Source organism: Artibeus jamaicensis, unplaced genomic scaffold (assembly GCF_021234435.1).
Source record: "Artibeus jamaicensis isolate MK-2021 breed Jamaican fruit bat unplaced genomic scaffold, CSHL_Jam_final scaffold_11, whole genome shotgun sequence".
Taxonomy (NCBI): Eukaryota; Metazoa; Chordata; class Mammalia; order Chiroptera; family Phyllostomidae; genus Artibeus; species Artibeus jamaicensis.
This window is the reverse complement of record NW_026522027.1, coordinates 2,149,225-2,160,603: the sequence shown is the minus strand read 5'-3', so window position 1 is coordinate 2,160,603 and position 11,379 is coordinate 2,149,225. Positions and strand designations below refer to the sequence as shown.

Below are 11,379 nucleotides of genomic sequence, written 5' to 3'. Positions count from 1 at the left end.
TTCAAAACAGAATCTGCCATTGGCCAAAACACGCACAAGGTTTAAAGACACACAATTTTTGTGCTTAAAACTCTAGTTCCCGAGAAGGTTGTTCAGTTGCTCTGAATGGGATGAAGTGAGGTGACAGGGGCCAAAACAACAGCACATCTGTCAGGGTGACCAGTTCCCAGTGTGTCCCCCTGTGGGCTGTGTTTTGTGTCCCCCATCCCGAGCAGAGTCTCCTCCCACCACCACCCTGTGTGCTCTCTACCCTTGCCTGCCTCGCCCACCCGCCTGTCCTTCCACAGTCAGCGCACTGCTGTCTCGAGTCCCAGCTTCTCTCTCTAAGTCCTTCCGTTATCACTAGAATCCTCCAGCCCATCAAGGAAAGACCTCAGCTCCTCCTTCCCTTTGTCATTTTATTCTCTTGAAGAACTTGAGGGAAGTGCTCAGAGCTCTGCCATCCCCCCAAAACAGAACCCAAGCTCAAGTAGCAAGCAGGGTGTGAGTAAAGTGTAACTCTTGGGAGCCAAAGAGGTCTCCTGAAAAGCCACGTGGAAACGATGGCCAATGAGAAGCAGGAGGATGTGGTGGCAAGGCTTATATATCAGTGTCTGGAGCTGGGGTGGGGTTCTCAGTTTCAGTTCTTCAGTTGCTGAGACTTCACAGTTACTCAAAGCTGGGTCTGGGTGTGGTGATTGCAGTGCCACTCTTGCCTCAGAAAGGCCATTAAACCTCAGAGCTTCAAGCCTCATTGCAGCCAATTTTTCATGGAAGCAGATGTTGACAGCTGGGAGGAATCCTTCTGGGACCCTGAAGGAAGGCTGAGGAAAATGCCCTTTCAAGGTGAGGGGTCTTTGGGGAGGGGTCGATGTGTAAAGGGCCTTAGTGTGTTCAGTGCCAGGAGTAACCCCCAAATGGAGAGAGAGGAAGGTGCCCTGGGGGGAAAAGGAGGAAGAGTGTGGAGTGCAGTGTGAAGAGCCTGGACCTTGGTAGAAATTTTTACAGCAGGGTGCCCAAGCCCACAGGTCCTGGGGGGTGAGGAACCTCATCCATCTGGAAGAGGCAGAGAGTAAAGTTGTGTGTTTTGAGGGACAGAAAAGAGTTTGGGCAGAGTGCAGCCCAGGAAAATCTAGACAGATGAGGAGAGTGTGAGAGGAGGGGCAGAGGGTCCTTGGCTGTGGTGGAGCCAGGGGAACCTGAAAAGGACGGGAGGGGAAGGCTGTCTGAAGTGAGGGGCAAAGAGACGAGGAAGAGAGGGGCCAGCGGCGCAGAAGAATCCCGCGGAGGTGAATCTGAAGGGTAGGAATAAGGAACGTTGCGGGGGGTTGACACTGCTTGTCCACACGTTTCTTTCCTTCACAAAGGGGCCTCAGCGGAGTCCCCCTCTTTGGAAACGGTAGGTCTGAAAGGTCCATTCAGGAGGGCAGAGGGGTTTGTCAAGTCCACAAGTTCCCCTGCCAAGGGCTGTCCTAAGAGTTGTAGGGGAAGGGGCGGTGGAGAAACTCAGAGCCTCATGCTCCCCCTTTCCTGACCTTACCTTGTTCCTTGATTTTTTCTGCCCCAAGAGCCTGCTCGTGGCCCCGTGGGTGTCTCCTGCTTCCCCATGGGGGCCATTTAGGGCCGGCCCCTCCATCTCGTGGTCCCGGTCCTGTCAGTGTGGAAATCCCCTTCACAGGCACCAGGGTGTGCACTCCTGGCCACACCCTCTGCTCTCCACACTGAAGCAGGAGGCTTCTAAAGCCTCTTGAGGACTAGACTCTAGACCGTAATGTTTGAAACTTCTCTAGTTTAAAAATACTGAGAAGGGTTTCGGTGCATAATCCTCCTGCCCCACAGAGAAGCCCTCCCAGCACCCGCACCCATCCCCTGCTCAGAACCCAGGCCTGGGACTCACCCCACTAATGGGAAGTGAGTCACCAAGAACAGCAAGGACACCACAGGCTTTTTGCACCGTTCTTTTATTTCCTTGGCTTCAAGGTGCCTCTCATGCCAGGGAGGTGGAGGTGGTGTGGTAAAGGAAGCCTCGTTCAGTAGCAAAATTTTGTGCTTCCTGGCAATTGAAGGTGCCTGGCAGGAACAGGTTGGGAAAGCCATGAAAGGGAGACTGTGAGCCCCCCTGAAGACCATTATTGTAACATAGCACATTTGTATGTGATGAGGAAGCAACAATCTACTGTCTAATTCCTCATGGGGAGTCATTGAATAAAAATGTTGTGCTCCTTTGTCTTGTAAGTAGTCACAAGATTGTGTAAAAACACGGGCAGAGATTAAACCACAAAAACTGGTGCCGGGTTGGACTGCCGAATCCATTTTCTAAAATAATACTTGATGTTCCGTTTTAAAGCTTTCACATCGACCAGCTTGGACACAGCTGCAGCTATCTTGTTGAGGACAAAAAGCACTAACTCAGTGATTAGACGTGGACCCAGTGGGTCCAAGACACGAACGGCTCGGTGCATTCCATTCTCCTGTAATTTATGTCTTACAATATCCCAGATCTCCTTTGCATAAGGTTGAACGAAGGCTCGCACTTCGTTCTTCATGCCTGGGTCCATTTTAAACTAACTCAGCAGGTTCCAATAAACAATGTAACACTTGCTTCCCTCAGCTCTTGGTGGAAGCAATGCCCTCCCTGTAGGAGGAAGTCAGCCTTTAATAGTGGAGAGGGGAGCTGTGGATGCACTTATGCTTCACCAGAAGTGTTGAGGAAGTGTGTGTGCCACGTCCCACAGAAAGGGAGGTTTTCTAAACCTAGCTGCACTGGCACGTGGTTCTTTTCACAAAAACATAGGATTCTTTTCACAAAACATAGAATTTGAGCAATGTGTGTGTTCCACGTCACCCAGGGAGAGCTGTTTTCTAAAACTGCTTCAGGAACAGAGGTTTCTAAACATTGTTTATTTGTTTTCTTTGCAGAGGTCATAGGATTTGGCTTCTAAGCTTGTACGGACATCGAAACTTCCTCACTGCAATGAAAAAAAAAAAGAAAAATGCAATCGTCAGTCTTTTCAGTTCTTTTTTGATATTTGAGTATTTGATATTTGTATTTTATCATCATATGCGTTATCCAACTTAACCATATGTAAATTTTTGTTTCTTACAATTCCTCACCACCAAACATTGACACATTTTCTCATCTTTGTCAGTCTCTCTCCACTTAACTCTTTCAGAACTTGCCACATTGGGAGCTATGCAATTCATCTGCAGTTTTCTTAATGCACATGGGCTTCCTTCCCATAGACCTTTAATTACTGAAAACATACAGTGTCTTTTCGACTGTACTTAAATTTTTTCCTCTGAGGTGCTTTCATCTCTTGGGACATGTATCTGACAAGGAAGCCCTTAAGCTTCCTTAGGTCAGCAAATACACGAATCAACGTGATAACTGTTAGAAACAGAACATTTCATGGGCGCATATTTGTGCCGTGTTTAGAAAAATAGAATTCTCACTCCAGAAACGTTGTTTATTGAGGTACTCATGTCATGTCTCTAAATGGGATGAACTGAGGTGACTTTGGTCAGTAAAGTAGCATGGCTGTCAGGTCTACCAACCCACAGTGTGTCCTCTGTGTGTTGTGTTGTGTGTCTGCCATCCCAAGCAGAGTCTCCTCCCACCACCATTCGTGTCCTCTCCACCTATTTTATGCCTCCCCCACGTGCCTCCCCTCAAAAGCACACTGTTTTCCGTGTCCATATTTCTGTCTCTAATTCCTCATGTGGCCATTAAATTTCTTCAATGTGTGAAAACACGCCAAAAACCAAAGACCTCAACTTCTTGCTCTCTTGGCTTTTGGGTTCTCTTTTAGAAGTTCAGGGAATTGTTCAAGTCCTGCATCAGCTGGATTGAAGGAAACGAAATCCTCTGTTTCACATGAAATCTTGTCAGAGTCTCTTCTTTGACACCTTGTATTGTTTTCAAGACACTTTCATGCTTGAACAAGTACCTATTCTCTGATGAAATAATCTTCTCGGCAAATCCTTTTGTGATGCCTCACTCAGTACATCTTTGTTTAATCTCATGTGGAAGTACACTGCTTGGTTCCTGCTGTAGGTATTAGATTGCTGAAGTGTTTCCAAGGCATGTCACTTGTCTCACTGAAAACAACACTGTTTCTAATTCATAGAATTTGAGGTGAAGGTTGTTGGTGGGCCATATATTTGTCCCCTTTCTTGAACCGAATGATTCATGGTTTTGGAGGTACTAACTCCATGGTCTACCTTCACTGATGCCTTCTTCTGTTTGCCATTGCTCCCAAACATGAAAAAGAATTCAGTGACTCATCAGTTCATGCTGAAGTGTTTGGATACACTAGCAAGAGGTGGAGTGCAATGGTTTTTCTCATCCAAGTGCTATGTTTATGAGAAAGGAGCTGTGTCCAGATGAACAGGTGTCAGCATCATGTGAGGATGTTAGAGATCTTGTCTCACATTTAGCCTGACCAGAAGTGGAAAAGCACCTTTGGCTGGGTAGGAGCTCCCCAAGGCCATATCGGCACTGTAGTGTGCCTTGGCACACACGTCAAAAAATTGCTGTTTCTAGGGGCACAGGGAGAAGCTCAGGACTCAGGCAGGTGGTCCTGATGGACAGGCTAAATGAGGCAGATCAGCAAGCATAGGTGAAAAGGGGGAGTGTGATTCAGCCAAGGCTGGAGATTTATAGATTGAGCAAAGTCTGAAAAATGACATGAGGTCTCGGGGAGACAAACAGCTTGAGCTGAGTGAGTGATCCAGTTCTGAAAAGGAAGTGAGTCACCCTGGCCACTGTGGACTAGTTGGTAGAAGCATTGTCCCAATTCTAAAAGTTTGTTGGTTGCACAGGTGGTTTGTGTGGTTATGATTCTTGGTCAGGCAACCCATCAGTGATTTTCTCTGACATTGATGTTGCCTTCTCTTCTTCCCCTGTCTGTGTCAAAAATGCATGGACCAAATGACCTCGGGAGGTCTAATTGTTCATAGTACTACAGTTTACAATAATCAAGTGTTGGAAGAAACCTAAGTGCCCATGAGTGAATGAATGAATCAAAACACTGGGGTCCATTTACTCCAAGGAATACTCCACAACAGAAAGAAAGAAAGAAAGAAAGAAAGAAAGAAAGAAAGAAAGAAAGAAAGAAAGAAAGAAGGCACTCCTATGTTTTGTGAAAGCACAGGTGTGTCTGGAGAGGATTGTGTTAAGTGAAATATGCGAGGCCAGGAAAGACAAATGACACATGATCACAACTATAGGTGGAACCTAATCAACAAGCAAACACGCAAGCAAAATACAATCCCAGACAGTGAAATGAAGAAGAAACTGACAGTAACAAGAGTGGAGGTGGGCGTGGATATTGGGGAAAAAGAGAGAGGGTTTTTCAGGAATATGGAAAAGGTACCAGGGACAATACCAGTGGGTGGGAAGTTAGGATGACTGTTGTGTGGGGAGTGGCGGAAGGAAATTGGAACAACTGTTCTTGAACAACAATGACAAATGTAAAAACTAAAAGGCAGTTGAACTGCTTTTCTTTAAAAAGAACTACAAAAGCAAAAGCAAACTTTAAAAGCAGACTGTGAGTCATGTGTTATTGTTTGGAGCTGAAGTGGTTTCCTGAACTGCCACGGGAGGAGAATGGCCAATGACCAGCTGTGGGAGGTGGCAGAAAGGAGCCTCAAACACAGTTCTTTCAGGAGGCTGGGCAGGCGTCCCAGTTTCAGTGTTTCACTGGCTGAGACTGCACAACAGCTAGGAGCTGCGTCTGGGTCTGGTGATTGCAATGCTTCTCTTTGTGGGTCAAAAAGGCAATGTCAAACCCCGATTTCCTAGTAGCAGTGCAGCCAATTTCATGTAAGCAGATGTTGACCTCTGGAAGGAAACCTTTCGGAGACCCTGTTGGAAGGCTGAAGAAAAGGCCTGTGAAAGGTGAGGTGTAAGGGCAGGTGTGCTGGGGGAAAGGCTTTGGAGTGTTCAGCGCTTAGGTGAACTTAAAAATGGTTGCAGGGGCAGGCTCAGTGGACCCAAACCAAGGATGAGTGTAGAGTGTAGTGTGCATTGCCTCCAAGCTTGTAGAACATTTGTGGTTTGGGGCAGGGTGCTGAAGCCTAAAAATCTTGGGCTGTGAGAAACCAGATCACTGTGCAAAAGGCAGAGAGTGAAGAGGTGGGTGTTGAGGGTGAAAGAAGAGTTTGGGATGTGCACTGCCCAGGAGAATATAGGCAGATAAGGTGGGTGTGAGAGAAACGGCAAAGTGTTCTTGACTGTGAGGTGACGCAGACATGGACCCCCAGTGCCTGTGGCATCATTGATGAGCCACGAGGTAAATTCACACAGACTACTGAGTCCTGTGGAGGAAGAGGAATGGCATGGCTAGTCCCTCGGGTGGGGAGAGCCTTGGAGCGGCCTGGCAGGCTTAGCTCTTTCCAGGGAGATAAGCTTTGTTCTTATAGTGGCTTATGGTCTTAAGGGAACTCACTGAGTCATAGCCATGGGAGGTTACAGCTGCTGAAATCAGGCAGGGTGGTTCCCAAAAGTGGAGAGCCCAGAGGAACCTGGGAAGGGTGGGTGGGTAAGTACTGGTTAAATAAGGGGGAAAGATGAAGAGAGGGCAAGTCACGCAGGTGAATTTCAGTGTTAGGAGTCACTTTTCAGGGGTTGACATTGCTTGTGCACACTTTTCTTTGCTCAGACCAGAAGTGGGGTTAGTGGAGTCTTACCCTGTTAGACATGAAGGTCTGAAAGGTCCCTTTGGGATGGTAGTGGGGCTTGTGAGCTCCACAGTGTTCCCCAGCCAAGGTCTGTGCTTACACGTCTGCTGGTAGTTTCTGAACATAGTGCTTCATGTTCCCCCCCTTCTTGATGCTCACCTGTTCCTTGAGACTTACTTTCCCAAGAAGCTGCTCAGGGCCCTGGGTGTATCTGCCTTCCCGGAGGCAGCCCTTTCATGTCCACTTGTCCATCTTGCTCTTGTCTTTCTGCAAGTCTGGAAATCCCCTTTGCCAGGCCAGGGATCTTGACTCATGGCCACCTGCTTTTCTCTGCATTCTGGAGCTTTTGGATTTTTTATTTTTACATTTTTTTCTATTTTTGAAAAGTATAGTTGTGTTCATTTCCTCTCCAACATCCTCTCCCCTTCTCATTCCACCCATCTCGAGCCCCCTCCCTTGATCCTACCCACCTTTGGCTTCATTCACGTGTACCTTACACATTTCCTAAAAACAATTTAACCTTTTCCTCTTATTATCCATTCCCACCTTCCTACTAAATACTGTCAGTCTCTCTTAAATTTAATGTTTCTGGACCTCTTATGATGCAGGAGGATTTTATTGCCTCCTGAGGACTGTATTCTGGAAGCTGACTTTGAAAATTCTCTCTTCTCCTATATCCTCTGAAGACTCACAATTCAGACCACTCCTGTCTAATGGAGGTGTGCTTCCCAACCCTGGGAGATAACTCAAGATCAGGAACCCTTCCCTTCTCAGATCACAGGATGGGATTCACCCCAAATAGAAAGAACGTTACAAAAGAGCAGCCAGGACATCACATTCTTTTAGCACCATTTTTTTTTTTATGGGCTTCAAGGTGCCTTTCATGCCAAGGAGGTGGAGGTGGTATAAATGTGGAAGGTAGGTTGAACTGTAAATTCCATGGTCCGTGGTAGATGAAGGGGGAGTGCAGGAATAAGTCAGTGAAGCTGATAAAAAGGGGACGTGAGCCCTCCAAAAGACCATTATTGTCACATAGCAAATCTATATGTGATGAGGAAGCCACACTCTCCTATTTGAACTCCCCACAGGGAGATGTCACATAAAAATACTATGTGGGTTTGTCTTGTAAGCAATCACAAGATTGTGTAAACAAAAGCTGGCTTCATAGGCAGAGAATAAACCACACACACTCGTGCCAGGTGGGACCGCAGATTCCGTTTTCTAAGGTAATAGTTGATGTTCCTTTTTTAAAGCCTTCACATCGACCTGCTTGTACACAGCTGCAGCTGTCTTGTCAAGGACAAAACCCAGCATCTCACTGATTACAAATTTACACAGTAGCTCCAAGACAAAAGGTGCTCAGTGCATTTCATACGCCTGTAATTTATGTCTTCTGATATCCCAGAATTTCTCCGCATAAAGTTGAGTGAAGGCCTGCACTTTGTTCTCCATGCCCGGGTCCGTTTTAAACTAACTCAGCAGATCCCAAAAACTAATGTAACACTTGCTTCCTCTGCTCTTGGTGGAAGCAATGACTGTTCTAGGAGAGTTGGCCATTTTATAGGGGAATCCTGGGCAAGCTCCTCCTTGGCTAGAAGTCTTGACCAATGAATGTGTGTGCCAGGTCAGCAAGGAACAGTTGTTGTCTTGAGTCTGTTTCCTCTGACAAAAACTCTGAAGAACCTGTAATCTCTGTTTTCTAAGCTGGTACTCGAAGAACATGCTACTTTTAATGGAAGCAAGGGGAGCCTTGTCGAATTCTTCTCAGTGGACTCTTGATATTTGCACAAAATTATGTTATCAAAGTTAGTATTCAGCTTGAGTACAGGGAAAACTGTCTTTCTTGAAATTTCTCGCCAGCAACCCCTGCACCCCTTTCACTGCTTTTCTCATCTTCCTCAGTGTGTCTCTTCATCAATCTCTTAGAAATAACCAAATGTAGAACATTCTCTAAACTTCTCCTCAATTTTTAGAAAGGTTAACAGTCCATTTTCTTCTGCGGTGTTTAAAAAAATGTTCAATAACGCTATTACCTAATACATTCTGTGTTTTTTTTTTTTTTTTTTTACTTTTTGTTAATTGAAGGTTTGGGCTGTATAGAGCAGTCAGTCAAGTACCTCTTGGAATCAAAATCTGAAAGTCATGGGAGAAATAGACAAAACTGTACTTGAAAAATAACTAAATAAAATTAATTAAAAAACAAACAAACAAAAAAACCCTGAAAGTCCGTTACCCCTTCTTTTTCTCAAAATGTTAAAAAACAGTAATCGTAAAAGTATATGGTGTATTTTTTTTTTATCATAATTGAAACTTTTTGCTCTTCAGAAGAGTGTCTTTTCTTCTTTTTTTTTGTAATGGCAGAATAATACTTTGAATACAAGTATAAAATGTATAACAAGGTAAGTAGAAATCCAGGGTAAGAAGATGATATTAAGAATTTAAACAATTTTCAAAGTCATATTTTTGCTTCTTGAAATTAACTTGTACTTGTATACCTGATTTTTGTTAATGAAATTTTCAGTGCAGTTAAGTCCTCAGTAATTTTTGCTGTACCCCTAGCAACACTCTTAAAGCCTATCCTGTTAGATTTTAAAGCTTCCTAGTTACTCGAATGGCTTTGCTTAATCATTCTTTGATTAGGTGTGGTTATTTTCAATAAGATATGTATGAATATTATATGCGTGTGTTCTGAGCTTACATAAACTCATGCTAACTTTTTATAATTACAGCTGAGAAACAAGCACTTTCACTGCACTATAATATTCCCTTCAGAAAATCTAGCACAATCGTTTCATGCAAGAAGTATGACATCCTCTTATTTACTTATAATGGAAGTTTCCTTCTGTTCTTTTATATATTTCTGAGAAAAATGTGATGTTCTTCAAAAGGAGGGTTAGATACTAAATACTTTTCTTTGTTCCATAGTACTAAAATTTGATTGAATGGACCAACTTGCAAGAGCTGCTGATTTTGAAAATGAGATTGAGACTTCACTGGATAAAGTCAACCATTGTTAAGACAAGTAGAACATTGTACAACACAATAAACTTCACATTAGGAATTTCTTCAAAGATACACCCATATTCAAGTCAAGTCTTAACTATAGTTTAGATATATGAAATTTAGCACTGAGTAGTGAAGAAACAGGTAGTGACCAAAAAGAGGAAATATGTAAAATAGAAAGATAGCCTCTTTTTTAAATAATAAGTGAGAAAATTGTTTTTAGCACGATAAATATTTGAACTTGGAGAGAAACAGAAAGAAATATTGGCAAAATAAAATAAAAATGAAACAAATCAAAACGATACCACAGTGCTATTACTACCACCAACAATAACAGAAAGAAAAGTCTCTTATCTTTCAAGTTTTAAGACAGTGTTAATAATCCATTTTCCCTTCCATTATTCAAAACTACTAGAACCTGATCCTGAAGACCAAGAAGGAAGCAAAACACAAGCAGAGACATTGAGATTAAGAAAAAAGCAAAAGAACCTGGAGGAGAGATGGGAGAAGATTCCTCAGATAGGTTATGGGGAAGGGTTTTGAGGACCATCTATCTAGGACACATGGAGAAAATAGAGGGAGGGAAGTTAAGAAGTGGAGATGATGGGGGTGGGGGTGCGTGGTGGGATGAACATGGAGACCCGTTGACCTGTGCAATAAGATATTTAGAACAACATCACCAATTTCTATCACTAAATACATACGCATTGTTTTTTTAAGTAAAGTGAAATTCATTCCTCTTTAGAAAAGTCCATTTTCTTTTCAAGTTTTAAAACAAAGTTAACTGTCTGTGTGTTTTTCAATTAAAAAAAAACTATTAAACATTTGTATTACTAAAATTATGCTGGGTGTATTTAACTTATTTGAAATTCAGGACTCTTTATAACAAACAGTCCACTTTTTCCTTAGTTTTTCAAAGACTGTTATCTGTCCATTTTCCCCTCAATGGAAAAAGAAATGTTCAAAGGGATATTGTTCAAAAGACACCACATATGGTGTCTTATTACCTTCACGAATATTTTTTTTCTTTAGAACTGTCCATTCTGTCTTCAACCCTAAAACAATGTTAACAGTTCATTTTCAGTTCCAGTAGTCAAAATAAGTGGAACGGAGTCAAGAGAAGCAGGAAGCAAAAGTATGAGCAGAGACACTGAATGTAAGAACCCACTGAGAGTAGGCAGAGGGGAGGTGGGAGGAGATGAAGGGGTGGGGAGGAAGAAGGGTGTTTGAGGAACAGGTTTGAAGGACAGGAGGGCCAAACTAAAGAAAGGTAGGTTAATGCTGGGAAGTGGGCTTCATGGGGGTGGTGGGAGTAGTTGTGGGGGGGAGTGGAGACAGGTGTACTTGAACAACAATAAACAATTTGAAGACAATGTTTGAAAATTCTATGCTAAACACATGTGGTTTATTGTTCAGTTAATGGAGATGTTTTGTTGTTCAGAAGAGTCCATTTTCCCTTCAAGTTTTAGAATCGTGTTAGAAAGCTCCATTACTCAAAATGTATAGTTTCTTTTGGAAGTCATTGAAATTCTTTGCTCTTAGGCCCTTTAGTCTCTGAGGTCACCTAACAAGTAAGCAATGAAAATTTTTTTAGGTTAGTAAAGAAGGACTGAACATCATTACTCTTCAAAACAGAATCTGCCATTGGCCAAAACACGCACAAGGTTTAAAGACACACAATTTTTGTGCTTAAAACTCTAGTTCCCGAGAAAGGTT

At 43.4% G+C, this 11,379-nt stretch overlaps 1 long non-coding RNA gene across 1 annotated transcript; it reads left to right on the top strand.

Moving 5' to 3' along the window:
• Positions 1-626: 626 nt before the first annotated feature.
• LOC119057195 (uncharacterized) lies at positions 627-10,131 on the top strand. Its single transcript, XR_008389806.1, has 3 exons — positions 627-825; positions 2,899-2,980; positions 9,586-10,131. It is a non-coding gene; the product is annotated as an uncharacterized LOC119057195 (long non-coding RNA).
• Positions 10,132-11,379: the final 1,248 nt, after the last annotated feature.